At 37.6% G+C, this 22,210-nt stretch overlaps 1 protein-coding gene across 5 annotated transcripts in view; it reads left to right on the forward strand.

Moving 5' to 3' along the window:
* LOC5573886 (calcium/calmodulin-dependent protein kinase kinase 1) overlaps nucleotides 1-22,210 on the forward strand; it is a 471,871-nt gene that overhangs the window by 104,841 nt on the left and 344,820 nt on the right. Inside the window, exon 3 of one of the 5 annotated variants that reach the window (XM_021853059.1) lies at nucleotides 18,229-18,296. The exons of the other annotated variants lie outside the window; for them this stretch is intronic. The gene's annotated coding sequence lies outside the window, so the exon portion shown is untranslated. The remainder of the gene's footprint in view (nucleotides 1-18,228; nucleotides 18,297-22,210) is intronic. 5 annotated transcript variants of the gene reach the window in all.

A 22,210-nucleotide genomic window follows, 5' to 3' on the forward strand; every position in this document is an offset into this window, starting at 1 on the left:
AACGTATCGATTTTATCATAAATAAACATGATGTTGCGATAGCATTTCGCCACTTATGCCATTAACGATAAGTGGCTACGTGAGGACGAATATCTGAAATAATTCATAGAATAAGAATTTGCATATGTGAAGAAAACAGGTACAATAAAATTTAAAGCCACTGAAGTCAGTCAGAGAGCTGGAATTAATCAAATAAATAGTCTTTATTAAGTTTATATTATTAGCAAGTAAGTATATTCTAGTTTAGTATTTGAAGTGTTGCAATATAGTGTTTTGAACTATCACAACAGAAACCGAGTAGATCCGGCAAAGCCGATGCCACTGAGTTTGCTGATTTGGATGATAGGGCATAACTAGTGGTTGCACTGAAAATTTGTAACATGATGTTGACTACGATTCATGAATTTAGACTAATAAAATGTATATTCAGCTTTAGCAGCTTTAGCAATTTGCGGAGTCCGTTCGATTTTCTCAAAGAAGTTCAGCCCCCGAACAATCGCCCTAACCTTTGGCAACACATGAGATCCCGTTTCGTCACATAAAAAAATCATCATAATTAATTAGCTGATCAGTTACTGGGCCACATTTATGAATCCTACACATCAACGTTCTAGTCATTTTGCAATCCTTGCAAAATCTAAGGATTTCCAAGTGAACGAAATTCGCTTACCTAATGGTGACTTCACATCTCCTGACGAAGAAGTTTTAGAATGTTTATTCAATACACACTTCCCCGGATGTGTGGACATAGCATCTACGAGTGAACCAAATGTCTTTCCATATAATTACGAGTCTCTGGCCTAGGCTCGCAGTATCGTTACTACTGAATCGATTCAATGGACACTTAATTGTTTTGCTCCCTTCAAATCTCCAGGAGCGGATGGGATTTATCCTGTTCTGCTACAAAAAAGATTTGAGTTTATCAAATATGTTTTGAAAAAGCTACTTGTAAGCAGTTTTTGCTACCGGTTATATTGCCAGATATATGGGGCCCAGATAGCCGTAGCGGTAAACGCGCAGCTATTCAGCATGACCATGCTGAGGGTCGTGGGTTCGAATCCCGCTGGTCGAGGATATTTTCGTAAAAGTAATTTTCTCGATTCCCAGGGCATAGAGTATCTTCGTATCTGCCACACGATATACACATGCAAAAATGGTCAATCGGCAAAGAAAGCTCTCAGTTAATAACTGTGGAAGTGCTCATAAGAACACTAATTTGAGAAGCAGGCTTTGTCCCAGTTGGGACGTAACGCCAGAAAGAAGATATTTGAATTCAATATTATCACGGATACCGATCAATACCCCTCCAAATGGTACATTTCTATCACAACGAACAATATGGTATGATAGAATACGAAAAACTTTATCCTTAGTGAGCCAAGTCTCATTCAAACAAAATATATCTAAATCATAATTTGTCAACATAGCTTTAAGCCTGTCAATTTTTGGGGAAATACTGTGTCAATTCCATTGCAAGATATTCAATCCTTTGAAATTGTCTGAAGCCATTAGGAAAATAATGAAGACAAAAAAGGTCCAAATGAGTTGAGTTTTTCAAAAAGATTCACAAGAAAGGGTAAAACCTTCTTTATTATTTTTTTCCAAAAATCGCTCATACCTAAAAAGTTTAATATTTCTTCTAAAATGCTCAAAATGGAAAAATCTTTTTTTTTCACTGCCTGAAATATTGTTATCATTATTATTTTCTCCATTTTTATCATTAATTTTCTGAAATCCGGGAATATATTTTGAAGTAGATTCAATAATTAGAGGAGGAAAATTTTGTTCAAACAATTTGGAAAAATGAGTATATGTTTTAGGATCATTATAAACAGCAGAAACATTAAGACGTTTTCATTTACTTGGAGGTTTGTAAATATATTTATCATTTTTATCAAAAGTTTTTTTTGATTGGATATGTATACCGAACAATTATTAATTGAATTATATTTTTGTTTGCAATAAATACAAATATCTAATTTTAATTTACATTCAGATGTAGAATGAAGATCTCCACTTTTTGAGCATTTTTGTTTATTTGAGCAGAAATCAGATGTATGCCCAAATAGAAGACATCTATTACAATGCATGAGCTTTGGAAAATAAAGCCTCACGCGAAAAAAAACATTATCAATATCCAGAAAATCTGGCAAAACACATCCTGAAAAAGTAATTTTGATACAATTGGAATGAACATATTTAGAAATTCCATTTGCATCAAAAGATAATTTCGAAACCGGTGAATCCAAAATGAATCCAACAAACACCGGAAAGACCAATTGTTTTCACTTCTTCAACCACCGCCAAATATTGCTTCAAAACCAAAACCAACCAGCTATTAGGAGAAACTTAACATCGATCAACTAAATCTACCAGGTCCTTACAGGCTATTCCTTACAATTGGAAATTCTTGAAAAAATCGTATCTGAAAAATAAAAAAAAAATGACAAGCAGAAAAAAGACCATCCAAGCCGGTCAAGGACTACTTACCTTTTTTTGAATGCATCCGTTTAAAGTCAAATTTTTTAAAGTAATCTGCGAGTTAACGCCACCTGAGAGAGAGGAGACAGCTGGCTTAGATTGCGAGCTCCCAAAAGTCAAGGGAACCTGTCATCAACTGTCACTGGAAAACCGCACATTTGAAGGGCAGAGCGTGAAAAACCGTCAAAATTTGGCCAAACTAAAACTGGATATGATTGTAGAATCAGGTCGTTTTCCGGTGATCTCGCATATAAAATCGTTGGTTATATAAATAATTTCGATTAAACTCAAATTGATATTGACTTTTTTTTTTAATTTTTCGATCTTTTTGATAGCAAATGGAATGTGAAAATGGTTTTGACACAGTTTGTGCTCTCCGAACCATTGTGCACAACCCAAACATGAGAAGAAGAAATCAAAGAAACCAAGAAAAAAAGCCAGTTGTCAGTGAGCAATGTGATGGATTTTACTAAGGTGGCGCAGATGATTGAAGCGTGCCACTAGTTCTCTCTTTTGTTCTACCGCTGTTCTTATGCAGCGCAAACAGTGACGTCACTATTTGCGCTGCATTAGAATAGCGGGAGAATGAAAGAGAAAACTAGTGGCACGCTTCAATCATCTGCGCCACCTTAGTAAAATCCATCACATTGGTCAGTGAGCTGTCTCCTCTCTCTCAGAACGCCACCAAAACTGTTTTTAAAGGGGTTCAATCCTTCATTTTGACACCACTGCACTATGGGCCAGGGACGCAATCTGGCGGGACAAATTTAATAACTCGGTAACGAAGCGTTTCCGGTATTTAGTGTCTTCGGCAAAGTTTTTTGTAACAACGAGGACCATCTATTAACATAAACGGATAGTTCGTAAATCGTCCGTATAGGTGGCGCCACAATCTAACTTTTTACTGTGACGTTTTAGAGACCTTGCATGTTCGGTAAAGTTGTTCATTTTGATAAAATAAACAATTCTCCCAAAGACGTCAAAATTCCACAGCCTACTGTTTTCGAGTTATTTGCAAAATTAGAGAAAATGAGTAAAAAAACATTTTTTTTCACCGAATTTGACATTTTTCCTAAGAACCATGTCATATAATATTTTTTGCTGATAAATATATAACAAACACAAGCTCTGGAGGAAAATTTTTAATATTACGACGCATAAAAATGAAGAAATTATGAAAAAACTTGAAAAATAGAGCAATTTTTGAACCTTAATATCTCCAAAAGCGCAAAAAATTGCAAGCTCAAAATTTCAGGCAACGTAGAACAATACTTGATGAAACGGAAGTCAAAATTTCAGAGAGGTATATTTTGGTGTTTTTGAGATATTTCATTTTTTTACAATGATTATATTACTCCAATACAGTTAAATTTTCATGAGTCAATCTGAAGGGACGATCGACTTCTAGAAATAACGAGTGATGGAACAAAAACTTTCAGAAAACTGTTTAAAAAAGCCATCATAGTAGCCATGAAATTCAGTTTTGGAGCAGTTCTTTGAGCTGATATCGAGTACTGTAGATCAATACTGGGTACATATTTGTTTTTCTTCAATAATTCAAATAATATAGTATGCCATGGAAAACTTGATCATGTGTCAGTTAATTGTTGTCATCATGGCTTGAGGTGAGCAATTTATTTTGTAAATGTGTTACTTTTAATTTTAAAGCATGTTCATGTCAATATGTCTAAATAATAAAATTTCAGAGCGCACGATCTCTTGTCCGGAGCTTGTAGATTTGTTTTAAAGCGGGAAGAGCGTTAATTCTTGGATGTTTTGAAACAGAGGATACAGATCAAAGGTATCAATTTGGAGATTCCTCCGATTTTGAGAACTGTTAGGTTGTTTAACCTTAAATATGTGTTTAATCACCAGATTTGCTTAAATTCTGAGCTTCCGGAAAACTGAAACAGACGAATTCGAGATGAAATTCAAAGCCAGCTTGTTTTGTGAGCAGATACAATAATTTCATGAAATAATAAAATATATTTTTTCGCTAATTTTAACATACACTTAAATATTTGCCACGAAAATATTAATCGCTTAATGAAAAGAAAACCGTAAAATAATAAAAAATCTAAAACACCAAAATATACCTCTCTGAAATTTTGACGTCCGTTTGATCAAGTATTGTTCTATGTAGCCTGGAAATTTGAGCTTGCTATTTTTTGCGCTTTTGGAGATATTAAGGTTCAAAAATTGCTCTATTTTTCAAGTTTTTCCGTAATTTTTTAATTTTTATGCATCGTATTATAAAATTTTTTCCACCAGAGCTTGTGTTTGTTATATATTCATCAGATATAAATATCATATGACATAATTCTTAGGAAAAATGCCACATTCGGTGAAAAAAAAAATCTGTTTTTTACTCATTTTCGCTAATTTTGCCAATAACTCGAAAACAGTAGGCTGTGGAATTTTGACGTCTTTGGGAGAATTGTTTATTTTATCAAAATAAACAACTTTGCCGAACCTGCAAAATCTCTAGAACGTCACAGTAAAAAGTTAGATTGTGGCGCCACCTATGCGGACGATTTACGAACTATCCGTGTATGTCAATAGATGGTCCTCGTTGTTACAAAAAACTTTGCCAAAGACACCAAATACAGGAAACACTTCGTTACCGAGTTATTAAACTTGTCCCGTCAGATTGCGTCCCTGGCTCATAGTGCACTGCCAAGTACAGTTAAATGCTGATTACATTCTGTCAGTGATTATAAATCATCTGCAAACCCAATAACTTCGAAATCTTTTTCTACTAGGATGAGGAGATCATCAACAACAAGCGACCACAACAAAGGGGATAATACACCTCCTTGAGGACATCCCTTAGTGGTTTTTATTGTTATTGAAGTTTCTCCCAATTCAGCAGATACTTCTCTATCATTCAACATTTTCATAATCCAAATTTTGATACAACGATCGATTTGCCTTTTCACCATACAATTTTCAATAGATTTATAGGACGCGTTATCAAACGCACCTTCAACATCCAGAAATGCCATAAGAGCTATTTATTTCTATTTGCCATAAGAGCTATATCAAATCCTGAATGAGTTCAAATTTTGAGAGGACACTCAGAATTTGATCTAGAATCGAATGATCAAACACGATTTTTTAACCACTTTAAATCAAGTTCAATGTAGCTTTTCAAGGTCAAGTTGCAACAACTACGACATCATATAATCTCATCGTATTTTAGAGAACAATAAAAATGGTTTTGCCATTACCGTCATATCTCGAAAACTTATTCAAACAGACTCAAGTCAAAAAAGTATACAAACTTACTTTATCGATTCTACGTGTTTCGAAGACGAAATTCTACACATTTTGCTCTAAACTAACTCGATTTTCCACTTTTAGAACGTTTACTTTCCGGAATTACAAAACGACGAAAGTAAGATTTTCAACTTTCGCTACCTAACCACTACTTTCGCCGCTCCGCTGTATGGAGAGACAAAGTGACTTAACCACGAATCAAAACAAAACACTACTTGAGCCGATTTTACACTGGTACAAAAACGTCGAAAGTAACTGAATAAATCGGCTTATCATTTTGTAATAATTTTTTTGTGGGAAATAACAGGAACTCCCTAGTTTTTGAATGCGAGCTATTTGTATGCAAAATTTAAGCAATGTGCACGGCGAAAAAATGTGAAAAAGGTGATTCATTTTAAAACAGTTTTAGAAGACAGGTTGTGATTCTTCTGAATTAATTTTCTCAAAACTGTATGGAAGTTACTTACGTCGATTTGAAAAAGTAATCGAGATATAATAAGTCGTGCGCCTATATCCCAGAAAGGTTTCATACATTTCGAAATAATGTTAGGACCAATGTATTTAACATGGAGCTAAGGACAGTAAAAAAACTGCTGGGAACTTTAATATCACCTCATGTTGAACGTATTATACTAGCATTTGTGAACACTAAAAAACTCCATAATGATATTGCATTCTATCAGAGCAAATAAATAAAAAAAAAATCTTCCTTCTGCGAAGGCTACAACATTTTATAATGTAAATGAGGAACGGTTTGAATAAGTAATGAAAAAGAAATTACGCATCGCTCTGCTATTGCACTATAGAGACGGTTATGAATTCATTATGTATCACTTCCGCGAAATATGGGAAGTGCAAACAAACTCAGTACATTTTCAGCTACGTTGTATAAAATGCTACAACTGAAATAACTTCATATAAATTGAAATTTCAAAGTACAAAAAAGAAAGGTAAATAACCGATGATAAATCAATACATCGGGTGATTAAGATGCAGCCCGCTTTTTGTGGTGGCATGATTTTATGTCACTAGGGATAACATACAACCGTTTGCAAATAAATAGAACACAACAAAGGTGCACTCGCAATCAAATAGTCATAAATCAATTTGAAATTAATAATAAAACATGGAACAGGATCGAGCGGAACAAAAGCCGAGCGAATTTGAATGAATTTATGCAAACTCATCGTTTACACATGGCCCACTTCCTCGTTTCCCCGTTTCATATCTGCCGCTGACTGCGAAAAACTGATATTTATACCATCACAGATGGATAGATGGGAAACTTGAACTAATTTATGATTTGATCGTCATTTGAATATTATCGCTCATGGTTAGTCACGCCGATGACAGGAGGTCACTATATTATCGAATATTTCAATCCATGTTGACGTCTGTTTGTCTATGGCATCAATATCGATTCCAGTTCAATTCCAGTGCGATGCAAAGCTTGAATAATTTAAACCTCAGCTCCAATCATCATTGAACATGGGCGTAGTCAGGATTTCCATCAGCGGGTGCGAGCGACTTCAAAAGTTAATTCAAGAATTTAACACGTATGCGATAATCTCTGACATCTCCATCCCATCCCCTTTTGTATTGGGGACCTACATTCCTAACTTTTATTAACATTAGGCAAAGTGGAGTCCAAAGCAAACGTTTTTGACCTTTTGTCTTTTTGGTATTTTGTTCTTTGTTCTTTGTTCGTTTTGTATATCAATCTTATGTCCATACACCGTTTGGAAAATTCAAAAACAATATTATTTTTTGTAGAATAACCAATTTATTTGGAAAATTTTACCCCACCCCTTTGGCTACGCCCTCGTCATTCAAGTGTTGATTCCCGTTGCCTGGGTGGGAGGCACTGGAAAGGGCACATCAGACGGACATTGCTCTTGGTTGTGGCCCACAATTCGATCGGCGTGGATTGCAAACCTTGAGTTTGACCGACCCGTCGATGATTTGTTCGTGACATTGTAGCGGAGTATCGATGCGTAGTCGCCATCATCGTCATCGTCATCTGTCAGCTGGATCGAAATTCAAACCGACCCGGGAATGAAACCGATGCAATCGATTATGGTTATGTATCGTTCCGATGTTGAGATGAGTACGACCTGGGCGATATAATTGGAGAATATTTTATTGATTGGATGCTTTGAACAAGCGGTTATCATGTCCAAATGCATGGGTGTCCTTTGGGTAGGTGAGAGAGCCAGTAATTTTTATATTATATGGAACTGGGAAAAGCTCTTGAAAGTGAAGTTTTCAACATTTTCTTCCAGAATGAACGGTAGAGCATATAGTTTCGCTTTAGCGAGTGCGGTATAGGATGGATTACCAGTTGGTGAGCTCGTTTCATATTAATGATAATACACATTATTATCGTTACATTTATGTATTTTTATAGATTTAATATTCGTAACTTATTAATAAAAAGATGTATAGTATACGTTTACACCTGGTTGCAAATGATAAAACACTCTATCAATATCAAACGGATGTTTTTGATCAAATCTCTGCTCCACTCAAGTGAGCCTGGTTCATCTAACGAGCTCTAATTCATTTACCCAACCATGTGTAGCAAAATCATATTGAGTTTATAGGGCTTGTGGGCTACACGCTAGCACAGGCACAGATTTTTCCATGGAAAGCATATTGTATTACAAAAACACTCAACCCGTGCCCCAGGCGCTTCCTCTCTTTGTCTAGCCAAATGACCCTATCCCGAAGCCGCTCTTCGTTAGGTTGCCCTATTCTGAATATTAGAAGCGACCACTTACCTATATCCGTTCCACTTCGTGTAGATTGTTATAATCTCACTCGTCCATATTTCATCCCTTTTGGCGGCGGAACCCGATTACTCTAGGCCAGGCGCAAGGGACACAAATCGATAATCTATTTTTGGAGATATTCACAACGGAAAATGTGAGGGCTCGTTGGGAAATTTATGTCCCCGCCATTTTCCACTGCTCCGCTCTTGAGCCAGAAAAGCACTCAATAATTGCTGTGAAAGGACCGTCTCACAATGGGGAAAATTTCCGACAATCAGTGCGAACGTAAATTACTGAATCGATGTGTGGTGTAGTGCCAGGAGGTTTTGAAGGAGAAGAATGCAGCGCGGGCGGTCATGCTGCAGCAAGGGACCCGGCAGAACGTGGAACGCTATAAACGGAAACGGCAACAGCAGACCCGCCTCTTTCGGGAGAAAAAACGCCGCCTGGAGGAGACGGAGTGCGAGGAGATGGAACAGCTGTGCCGGTCTCAGGAAACGCGTAGGTTCTATCAGAAGCTCAACGCATCCCGCAACGGCTTCGTGCCGCGAGCCGAGATGTGCAGGGATAAGGATGGGAGCATTCTGACGGACGAGCGTGAGGTGATCGAAAGGTGGAAGCAGCACTTCGACGAGCACCTGAATGGTGCTGAGAGCACAGACAATGAAGGACGGGACAACGGAGGAAATGCCTTCGTCAGTACTGCGGAAGATGGAAACCAACCAGCCCCCACTTTGAGGGAGGTTAAGGATGCCATTCACCAGCTCAAGAGCAATAAAGCTGCCGGTAAGGATGGTATCGGAGCTGAACTCATAAAGATGGGTCCGGAAAGGCTGGCCATTTGTCTGCACCGGCTGATAGGCACAATCTGGGAAACAGAACAGCTACCGGAGGAGTGGAAGGAAGGGGTAATCTGCCCTATCTACAAGAAAGGCGACAAGTTAGATTGTGAGAACTTTCGAGCGATCACCATTCTAAATGCGGCCTACAAAGTATTATCCCAGATCATCTTCCGTCGTCTGTCACCTGTAGTAAACGAGTTCGTGGGAAGTTATCAAGCCGGCTTCGTTGACGGCCGATCGACAACGGACCAGATCTTTACTGTACGGCAAATCCTCCAAAAATGTCGTGAATACCAGGTCCCAACGCATCACCTTTTCATCGATTTCAAGGCGGCATACGACAGTATCGACCGCGTAGAGCTATGGAAAATCATGGACGAGAACAGCTTTCCCGGGAAGCTCACGAGACTGATAAGAGCGACGATGGAAGGTGTGCAAAATTGTGTGAAGGTTTCAGGCGAACACTCCAGTTCGTTTGGATCCCACCGGGGACTACGACAAGGTGATGGACTTTCGTGCCTGTTGTTCAATATTGCGCTAGAAGGTGTTATGCGGAGAGCCGGGCTTAACAGCCGGGGTACGATTTTTACGAGATCCAGTCAATTTGTTTGCTTCGCGGATGATATGGACATCGTCGGCCGAACATTTGAAAAGGTGGCAGACTTGTACACCCGCCTGAAACGCGAGGCAGCAAAAGTTGGACTGGTGGTGAATGCGGCCAAGACAAAGTACATGCTAGCTGGTGGGGCCGAGCGCGACAGGGCTCGCCTAGGTAGCAGTGTTACGATAGACGGGGATACGTTCGAGGTGGTCGACGAGTTCGTCTACCTTGGATCCTTGCTGACGGCTGACAATAACGTTAGCCGTGAAATACGGAGGCGCATCATCAGTGGAAGTCGGGCCTACTATGGCCTCCAGAAGAAACTGCGGTCAAAAAAGATTCATGCCCGCACCAAATGTACCATGTACAAAACGCTCATAAGGCCGGTAGTCCTCTACGGGCATGAAACGTGGACGATGCTCGAGGAGGACCTGCAAGCACTTGGAGTCTTCGAACGTCGAGTGCTAAGGACGATCTTCGGTGGTGTGCAGGAGAACGGTGTGTGGCGGCGAAGGATGAACCACGAGCTCGCTCAACTCTACGGCGAACCCAGTATCCAGAAGGTGGCCAAAGCTGGAAGGATACGATGGGCAGGGCATGTTGCAAGAGTGCCGGACAGCAACCCTGCAAAGATGGTATTCGCTTCAGATCCGGTTGGTACAAGAAGGCGTGGAGCGCAGCGAGCTAGGTGGGCGGATCAAGTGCGTATCGATTTGGCGAGCGTGGGGCAGAACCGAGGATGGAGAGATGTGGCCACGAACCGAGTATTGTGGCGTGAAATTGTTGATTCAGTGTTATCTGTGTAGATGTTAACTAAATAAATGAAATAAATGAAATGTGTGGTGTAGTTGGTTGTGCTACTTTTCCTAGAATGTCGTTTCACCGAACGCATTTTTTCTGGTTGCCACTTTTCCTAATATCCCGTTTTTCAAGAATGGTCAATTTCCTAGAGTAGCATTTTTTTCGAGTTATATTGTCCTTGGAATGTTGGTACCAAATTATTAGGCAAGAACAACTAAATATCGCTTTCTTTTGAATGTTTACTGTTCTTTTCGTGCTTCATTTCGTACTACATTACTTTTCGAGGAAACGGGTCATTTGAGGAACTGGCATTCGAAGTTAAGAGACAATTGGACAGCTGGCGTTCGGTGAAACAACTTTCGGGGAACTGTAACACATTCGTTATATGGTTATATGGTCGAATGGGTCCAAGCTAGAGACAAAGTTTGCAACTTTTCAGCTCGAATTGTCTCCAACACACTGACTGTTGTGTATGCTTCTATACTCTTATTTAACTTCGAGTAGGGTAAAAGCACCGGTTTTGGCCAGCCTAAGAGAAAATGTGAATAAAAATTAAATGAGAAGTCGTATTTATACTACAAATATGTCAAATGCAAGCTTTCAATCCATATTATGTGTGTAAAATATCAAAACTGAGCTATAACCATTGTTTCGCTTTGAAAATCTCGTTGGTCAATATAGGCCAACGGAACCAGTTTCGGCCAGAGATTTATCTTCGGTTCCTAAATTGGTCAATCGCATTGATTTCTCATGAGAGTGGTCAAATTAGGAGTGACCTGGCCAAATAAGGTGTATGGGAGTTAAAGTTATAAGGAAAATGAATTGTTTTTCTTATGTTTTGAATCAATTTGGATGAGTAAATGCATGTAGCTCTATCGTGTGAATGTGATCTACTGAACACAAAAGGTTTCATGCTGATTGGCTATGTAAAACGGTGTATAATCCCCTATGGCTACAACTGGCGTATGGCCAAAACCGGTGCTTCTACCCTACAGCACAGAAGAGAAAGCTCACGCTGCGATCTAACCGGAGATTCGCTATTATTTGATATTCGTGCACGTGCTCTAGTTTACTTTCTATTAGGAGGACTAGCGCGCAGCAGATGGCCACTGGAACAGAGGAAGTGGTATCGATCAGTTCTTAATTTTGGCTTTTGCTACGAAAGCGCTAAAAAGGAACTGAATATTATTAGCATAGAAAATTGAAGGAAACCATCAGTATCTTGGGGGGGTATTGAATTATTATATATATGAAAACCAATTGTAATCAAATTCGGATATGAATTTGGATTTGGATTGGATTTGGATTGGATTTGGATTGGATTTGGATAGGATTTGGATTGGATTTGGATTGGATTTGGATTGGATTTGGATTGGATTTGGATTGGATTTGGATTGGATTTGGATTGGATTTGGATTGGATTTGGATAGGATTTGGATTGGATTTGGATTTGGATTGGATTTGGATTGGATTTGGATTGGATTTGGGATTGGATTTGGATTGGATTTGGATTGGATTTGGATTGGATTTGGATTGGATTTGGATTGGATTTGGATTGGATTTGGATTGGATTTGGATTGGATTTGGATTGGATTTGGATTGGATTTGGATTGGATTTGGATTGGATTTGGATTGGATTTGGATTGGATTTGGATTGGATTTGGATTGGATTTGGATTGGATTGGATTGATTTGGATTGGATTTGGATTGGATTTGGATTGGATTTGGATTGGATTTGGATTGGATTTGGATTGGATTTGGATTGGATTTGGATTGGATTTGGATTGGATTTGGATTGGATTTGGATTGGATTTGGATTGGATTTGGATTGGATTTGGATTGGATTTGGATTGGATTTGGATTGGATTTGGATTGGATTTGGATTGGATTTGATTGGATTTGGATTGATTTGGATTGGATTTGGATTGGATTTGGATTGGATTTGGATTGGATTTGGATTGGATTTGGATTGGATTTGGATTGGATTTGGATTGGATTTGGATTGGATTTGGATTGGATTTGGATTGGATTTGGATTGGATTTGGATTGGATTTGGATTGGATTTGGATTGGATTTGGATTGGATTTGGATTGGATTTGGATTGGATTTGGATTGGATTTGATTGGATTTGGATTGGATTTGGATTGGATTTGGATTGGATTTGGATTGGATTGGATTTATTGGATTTGGATTTGGATTTGGATTGGATTTGGATTGGATTTGGATTGGATTTGGATTGGATTTGGATTGGATTTGGATTGGATTGGATTGGATTTGGATTGGATTTGGATTGGATTTGGATTGGATTTGGATTGGATTTGGATTGGATTTGGATTGGATTTGGATTGGATTTGGATTGGATTTGGATTGGATTTGGATTGGATTTGGATTGATTTGGATTGGATTTGGATTGGATTTGGATTGGATTTGGATTGGATTTGGATTGGATTTGGATTGGATTTGGATTGGATTTGGATTGGATTTGGATTGGATTTGGATTGGATTTGGATTGGATTTGGATTGGATTGGATTGGATTTGGATTGGATTTGGATTGGATTTGGATTGGATTTGGATTGGATTTGGATTGGATTTGGATTGGATTTGGATTGGATTTGGATTGGATTTGGATTGGATTTGGATTGGATTTGGATTGGATTTGGATTGGATTTGGATTGGATTTGGATTGATTGGATTTGGATTGGATTTGGATTGGATTTGGATTGGATTTGGATTGGCATTTGGATTGGATTTGGATTGGATTTGGATCTGGATTTGGATTGGATTTGGATTGGATTGGATTGGATTTGGATTGGATTTGGATTGGATTGGATTGGAATTTGGATTGGATTTGGATTGGATTTGGATTGGATTTTGGATTGGATTTGGATTGGATTTGGATTGGATTTGGATTGGATTTGGATTGGATTTGGATTGGATTTGGATTGGATTTGGATTGGATTTGGATTGGATTTGGATTGGATTTGGATTGGATTTGGATTGGATTTGGATTGGATTTGGATTGGATTTGGATTGGATTTGGATTGGATTTGGATTTGGATTTGGATTGGATTTGGATTGGATTTGGATTGGATTTGGATTGGATTTGGATTGGATTTGGATTGGATTTGGATTGGATTTGGATTGGATTGGTTGGATTTGGATTGGATTTGGATTGGATTTGGATTGGATTTGGATTGGATTTGGATTGGATTTGGATTGGATTTGGATTGGATTGGATTGTTGGATTGGATTTGGATTGGATTTGGATTGGATTTGGATTGGATTTGGATTGGATTTGGATTGGATTTGGATTGGATTTGGATTGGATTTGGATTGGATTTGGATTGGATTTGGATTGGATTTGGATTGGATTTGGATTGGATTTGGATTGGATTTGGATTGGATTTGGATTGGATTTGGATTGGATTTGGATTGGATTTGGATTGGATTTGGATTGGATTTGGATTGGATTTGGATTGGATTTGGATTGGATTTGGATTGGATTTGGATTGGATTTGGATTGGATTTGGATTGGATTTGGATTGGATTTGGATTGGATTTGGATTGGATTTGGATTGGATTTGGATTGGATTTGGATTGGATTTGGATTGGATTTGGATTGGATTTGGATTGGATTTGGATTGGATTTGGATTGGATTTGGATTGGATTTGGATTGGATTTGGATTGGATTTGGATTGGATTTGGATTGGATTTGGATTGGATTTGGATTGGATTTGGATTGGATTTGGATTGGATGGATTTGGATTGGATTTGGATTGGATTTGGATTGGATTTGGATTGGATTTGGATTGGATTTGGATTGGATTTGGATTGGATTTGGATTGGATTTTTGGGATTGGATTTGGGATTGGATTTGGATTGGATTTGGATTGGATTTGGATTGGATTTGGATTGGATTTGGATGGATTTGGATTGGATTTGGGATTTGGATTTGGATTGGATTTGGATTGGATTTGGATTGGATTTGGATTGGATTTGGATTGGATTTGGATTGGATTTGGATTGGATTTGGATTGGATTTGGATTGGATTTGGATTGGATTTGGATTGGATTTGGATTGGATTTGGATTGGATTTGGATTGGATTTGGATTGGATTTGGATTGGATTTGGATTGGATTGATTGGATTGGATTTGGATTGGATTTTGGATGGGATTTGGATTTGGATTTGGATTGGATTTGGATTGGATTTGGATTGGGATTTGGATTGGATTTGGATTGGATTTGGATTGGATTTGGATTGGATTTGGAATTGGATTTGGATTGGATTTGGGATTGGATTTGGATTGGATTTGGATTGGATTTGGATTGGATTTGGATTGGATTTGGATTGGATTGGATTGGGATTTGGATTGGATTTGGATTGGATTTGGATTGGATTTGGATTGGATTTGGATTGGATTTGGATTGGATTTGGATTGGATTTGGATTGGATTTGGATTGGATTTGGATTGGATTTGGATTGGATTTGGATTGGATTTGGATTGGATTTGGATTGGATTTGGATTGGATTTGGATTGGATTTGGATTGGATTTGGATTGGATTGGATTGGATTTGGATTGGATTTGGATTGGATTTGGATTGGATTTGGATTGGATTTGGATTGGATTTGGATTGGATTTGGATTGGATTTGGATTGGATTTTGGATTGGATTTGGATTGGATTTGGATTGGATTTGGATTGGATTTGGATTGGATTGGATTTGGATTGGATTTGGATTGGATTTGGATTGGATTTGGATTGGATTTGGATTGGATTTGGATTGGATTTGGATTGGATTTGGATTGGATTTGGATTGGATTTGGATTGGATTTGGATTGGATTTGGATTGGATTTGGATTGGATTTGGATTGGATTTGGATTGGATTTGGATTGGATTTGGATTGGATTTGGATTGGATTGGATTTGGATTGGATTTGGATTGGATTTGGATTGGATTTGGATTGGGATTTGGATTGGATTTGGATTGGATTTGGATTGGATTTGGATTGGATTTGGATGATTTGGATTGGATTTGGATTGGATTTGGATTGGATTTGGATTGGATTTGGATTGGATTTGGATTGGATTTGGATTGGATTTGGATTGGATTGGATTGGTTGGATTGGATTTGGATTGGATTTGGATTGGATTTGGATTGGATTTGGATTGGATTTGGATTGGATTTGGATTGGATTTGGATTGGATTTGGATTGGATTTGGATTGGATTTGGATTGGATTTGGATTGGATTTGGATTGGATTTGGATTGGATTTGGATTGGATTTGGATTGGATTTGGATTGGATTGGATGGATTGGATTTGGATTGGATTTGGATTGGATTTGGATTGGATTTGGATTGGATTTGGATTGGATTTGGATTGGATTTGGATTGGATTTGGATTGGATTTGGATTGGATTTGGATTGGATTTGGATTGGATTTGGATTGGATTTGGATTGGATTTGGATTGGATTTGGATTGGATTTGGATTGGATTTGGATTGGATTTGGATTGGATTTGGATTGGATTTGGATTGGATTTGGATTGGATTTGGATTGGATTTGGATTGGATTTGGATTGGATTTGGATTGGATTTGGATTGGATTTGGATTGGATTTGGATTGGATTTGGATTGGATTTGGATTGGATTTGTTGGATTGGATTTGGATTGGATTTGGATTGGATTTGGATTGGATTTGGATTGGATTTGGATTGGATTTGGATTGGATTTGGATTGGATTTGGATTGGATTTGGATTGGATTTGGATTGGATTGGATTTGGATTGATTTGGATTGGATTTGGATTGGATTTGGATTGGATTTGGATTGGATTTGGATTGGATTTGGATTGGATTTGGGGATTTGGATTGGATTGGATTGGATTTGGATGGATTTGGATTGGATTTGGATTGGATTTGGATTGGATTTGGATTGGATTTGGATTGGATTTGGATTGGATTTGGATTGGATTTGGATTGGATTTGGATTGGATTTGGATTGGATTTGGATTGGATTTGATTGGATTTGGATGGATTTGGATTGGATTTGGATTGGATTTGGATTGGATTTGGATTGGATTTGGATTGGATTTGGATTGGATTTGGATTGGATTTGGATTGGATTTGGATTGGATTTGGATTGGATTTGGATTGGATTTGGATTGGATTTTGGATTGGATTTGGATTGGATTTGGATTGGATTTGGATTGGATTTGGATTGGATTTGGATTGGATTTGGATTGGATTTGGATTGGATTTGGATTGGATTTGGATTTGGATTGGATTTGGGATTGGATTTGGATTGGATTTGGATTGGATTTGGATTGGATTTGGATTGGAATTTGGATTGGATTTGGATTGGATTTGGATTGGATTTGGATTGGATTTGGATTGGATTTGGATTGGATTTGGATTGGATTTGGATTGGATTTGGATTGGATTTGGATTGGATTTGGATTGGATTGGATTGGATTTGGATTGGATTTGGATTGGATTTGGATTTGGATTTGGATTGGATTGGATGGATTTGGATTGGATTTGGATTGGATTTGGATTTGGATTTTGGATTGGATTTGGATTGGATTGGATTTGGATTGGATTGGATTTGGATTGGATTTTGGATTGGATTTGGATTGGATTTGGATTGGGGGGATTGGATTGGATTTTGGATTGGATTTTGGATTGGATTTGGATTGGGATTTTGGATTGGATTTGGATTGGATTGGATGGATTTGGATTGGATTTGGTTGGATTTGGATTGGATTTGGATTGGATTTGGATTGGATTTGGATTGGATTTGGATTGGATTTGGGATTGGATTTGGATTGGATTTGGATTGGGATTTGGTTGGATTTGGATTTGGATTTGGATTGGATTTGGATTGGATTTGGATTTGGATTTGGAATTGGGATTTGGATTGGATTTTTTTTTTTTTTGGATTTGGATTTGATTTTGGATTGGATTTGGATTGGATTTGGATTGGATTTGGATTGGATTTGGATTGGATTTGGGATTGGGATTTGGATTGGATTTGGATTGGATTTGGATTGGATTTGGATTGGATTTGGATTGGATTTGGATGGATTTGGATTGGATTGGATTGGATTGGATTTGGATTGGATTGGATTGGGATTTGGATTGGATTTTATTGGCGTAATCATTTTAGAATGTAAAGCTCTAGAATTCATCATTCTTTTATTAGTAATTATTAATAAATAAAAATTAAGTTTTTCGTTCAAGTTTTAGGATATGCAGTGTTATGATAGATTTTCATAAAAATTGTTTTCATTTTATGCGAAAAATACTGGCTCCCAACGTTTGGAAAACGATGACGATTATTTTACTATTATATAAGTCTAATTTTTGAACTTTTTCGAGCTCTTTGAATAAGTTTTAAACGACATTATTGTTATTAAGTAAATTAATTGCATATTTTTTTTATTTTTGCAGGTATGATAAACACCAACTACTGAGTGAATAAATTTTGACATTAATACGACTTTACGTTTCAATCAGAGGTAAGCAGATTATTCAGCCTGAAAAAATATCGTGTTCCTTAAACCTGAATCAAATTCGTGAAGTATACTGGTTTTCTCTTAGTTATCAATCGTGATACAGTCAGGTCTCCTATTAGACACATGGTTAGGGCGCGTAATAGTAATCTGCGTTATAGGAGTCCCAGGGCTTATGGGATTTCATCACTTTGGGGGTGTTGTTGAATATCTCGTATGCCAAAAGAGAGCACAGTACTGTCTTCGGCGAAGTTTCAGTGCTAAGTACGATCTACCTTTAGGAGTTGAGGATCCTCTTTTTAGTTGAGAACTTGACCGGTAGGGGCGCTTTTTCTGATTTGCACTATATGAACCATGAGGGATAAGAATGCAAAATTTTGTAACATATGATATATCTAAATCCTGATGTTTTGGAAGGTTGGTGTCTTCGGAGGAGTTGTTCATTAGCTCAAGGGCTGACATGCGATGGTCATTCTGATACGGAATTACGCCACCAGGCGGCTCTAGTGGGCATGGAATTTTTGTTTTGCGCATAGCTCAGTAGCCTGATTACTTCGAAAGATGGCGTCTTCGGCAAAGTTGCTCAGGGCCCTTGAGCTACTGAACAACTCCTCCGAAGACACCAACCTTCCAAAACACCAGGATCTAGAAATATCATATGTTACAAAATTTTGCATTCCTATCCCTCATTCATCCCTGGTTCATATAGTGCAAATCAGAAAAAGCGCCCCTACCGGCCAAATTCTCAACTAAAAAGATGATCCTCAACTCCTAAAGGTTGATCGTTTTTAGCACTAAAACTTCGCCGAAGACAGTACTGTGCTATCTCTTTTGGCATACGAGATATACAACGACACCCCCAAAGTGATGAAATCTCATAAGCTCTGGGTCTCCTATAACGCTCTGGTGTGTCTTATAGGAGTGAACGTAATATGAGTGCACGTAATAGGTATGCGTTTAATAGGAGATCCGAGTGTAATCACATACCCACGTTATGTCATTTCAACAAAAAATTTCGTTGTGTTACCAATTTCTTTATTTAAATATATTCTTTTAATTTTCAAATATATAAAATGAAAAAATCTGAACAAGTTTGTGTAAAACTTGACCAAAGTTTGACAAAAGTTGCGGTTTTGCACAATGCCGAATGTCGGTCAGTTTCAACCGAGATTTGTATAACCTGTTCTGTCGGCAAACAAATTTTATGAGACCTCGGAAAATAAAAGTCGAATAGGGTTTCGTTCTACTTCGTCGCAAGCGCTATTATTCGTCGTATCAAACTTAAAATGTGCAACTACGGTGAATATTCCAACTTACCTGCAACATAGATTCATTTTCCAAGTGTATTTTTGTGAAAACTGTCATGGTTTGTACACTTGTACACCAAAAATGCTATAAAACTATTGTATTTCATTAAATAACTTCAGTTCAATTATTCATTTTGCATTTTTTCTCCAAAATCGCATGGACGAACACGATTTGAGAGAAATGCTTAACGATGGACACCAGTCACACCACTCTATGATACAAGTTTCTTCCCGCCCCCTGTGTGACTTACTTCGCCGGGCACTTATTTTCACTATGGAAAACCTTCGTAATTCTTCACTGAAGGATTTCATTCCAATCACACGCCGTAAAAGTTCTATAATTCACGAAATTTTATGAAATTTCCTCACCGACCGCGTAAAATTGAGAATGTAAACAAAGTTCAATCCGTCGTCGTACTGATAAAAAAAAACTTTTGCGCATCAATGTGTGCGCGATGCTCAACGTAAAAAAACGGTTCCTTTGATTGTGTTGTTTTCGCAGCACTGTGAGCAAATGCCATAATTGTGCGGTCAAAAAGAATTGTGTTCATATGTTTGGGCTGAATTTTGTCGACGAACAATGAACTTTAAAGGAAATTAGTATATTCCATCACGCTGAAGGAATGGAGGGAGATGTCCGCAGATCTATAAATTCTAGTAAAATATGTTATTGTAGCATTGATATGTTGTAGGCTGACCATAAGCCAACCAGACAAAAACGGGACAAATAAAAAACAAAAATGTGACAATTTTAAAAGACATGGATTATGCGATTGTGCTACTTTTTCTCGAATTCCAGTTTCCCGAATGGCTCGTTTCTCCGAAGCTATTTCCTCGAATGACCCGTTCCCTTGTAAAGCAATGCAGCTCAAAAAAAGTGCAATAATAGTCTTTACCCGAGCAGGCGAAAAAAGCTATCAAAAGTGATATTAACTTGAAAGATATATAAAATAAAAGATCAGAAAATAATATCTAAAATTTACTCCTGGAATGCTATGAGCATTTCATATTTAGCTTTTATAAGATCTCACCAATATCAGCGAGCTATTCCCTAGATCTTTCAACATCAAATTTAGCTATGGCTCAGAAGTTGCAGGAATAAAATTTTGATGTTATCTTCAGATCTTTTATCTCTTATGTCAATCAAATCAATATCTCGATTTAATGGTCAGAACTTTGCTTCTGCTCGGGTAGTGAGAAAGTGTTGAATTAGAAGATCGACAAGCTACCAAAGAAAGAGATATTTGATCATTCTCGGCTAAATACATAATGCCAAAAATACATATTGTTCATTACCTTGAAATGCAAAAGGTTATGACAATTATGAGTGTTAGAACTTTTCGAAGAACTGAGCACTGAGCAAAACCAGATTCTGCAATCCCAAGCTACATGTCTGCATGATTCAAAGAAAATCACTTTAAAACTTTGAAGCTCATTCTTTGATTTCCAAAAAGCAGCGTTTTTTATGAATTTCCTAAAAAAATCGTTACATTTTTCAATTTCTCAAATTCAAACGTTAATTTTTCTAATATTTCATTACTTTATTGAAATGTCCACTTTTTAAACAGTTAATCCAATCAATTGCGTATCAGAAGTAGACACATAGTTGTTCTTTTTCATTTTAGATATTATTTGAATCTTATGAAAATCCACCAAAATTTGTCATAAATATGAGTAAAGAAACGCAAAAAGTTAAGCAGAACCATATACAGATCAAGTTTAACTCTGTTTGAGAAACTAATAATTGCTTGGAAAATAGATGAGTAAGACAATAAACACTGAAATATTTATAAAACTGTTTGTTATGTTGTTATTTTTAATTTTTTACTGGTGTTGAAAATTATGTGCGAATTCTCCATTTCCTAAAATACGGGACAATTTGAGCATTTTCCATAAAACGACGGGACAGTCCATCGAGGGGATGAAAACGGTACTGTCCCGTTAAATACGGTACGTATGGTCAGCCTATATGTTGTGTTTTGACCACTCAATATATTACAGTGAGCCGTAAGTTGTGAGACGAATCTAGACTGATTGCGACATAAATGAAAACGATGCGACGGATTGAGAATACGGCAAGATGCATTTTCTTTGCATTATTTCCAAAAAGAGATCAAGATTAATCAAAATGTTATTGTACAATCAAAGACAAATTAAAGACCCCCATGTCCCTTGCAGTTGCTCAAAATTTTATGGCTCATAAGGTAATCTAGAATGCCGTTCAAAGTGTACTGCGATCTGTCAAACTTGGGTACCTTTTGCACTACCGAGGGACCAAATGCAGTACTAGAAGTGGTACCCAATCTTAGCCCGAGTGTGACCGACCTGGTACAATGCTAAAGCCGTTTTGATAAAGAATTGTTTGGCATCGGTTTGTATCAGCATCATTTACTGCAATACTGGGAAAATTGCAGTTCTCACTGATCAATGCTTAATACGATGGATACTAGTACATCACCTCATCAGTAAATCGTACTTAGTTGCTAAGCATCCCGGCACTTTTGTCCTCAGGTTGCTTGCATCTAGTTGTATCGTAGAAAATCTGTTGCCGTTGGATACAATCAACGGATGATGAATTCCGCCCCATTACAATCATCATTATTAACAAAGTTA

Source organism: Aedes aegypti, chromosome 3, assembly GCF_002204515.2.
Source record: "Aedes aegypti strain LVP_AGWG chromosome 3, AaegL5.0 Primary Assembly, whole genome shotgun sequence".
In the NCBI taxonomy this organism is placed as follows: domain Eukaryota; kingdom Metazoa; phylum Arthropoda; class Insecta; order Diptera; family Culicidae; genus Aedes; species Aedes aegypti.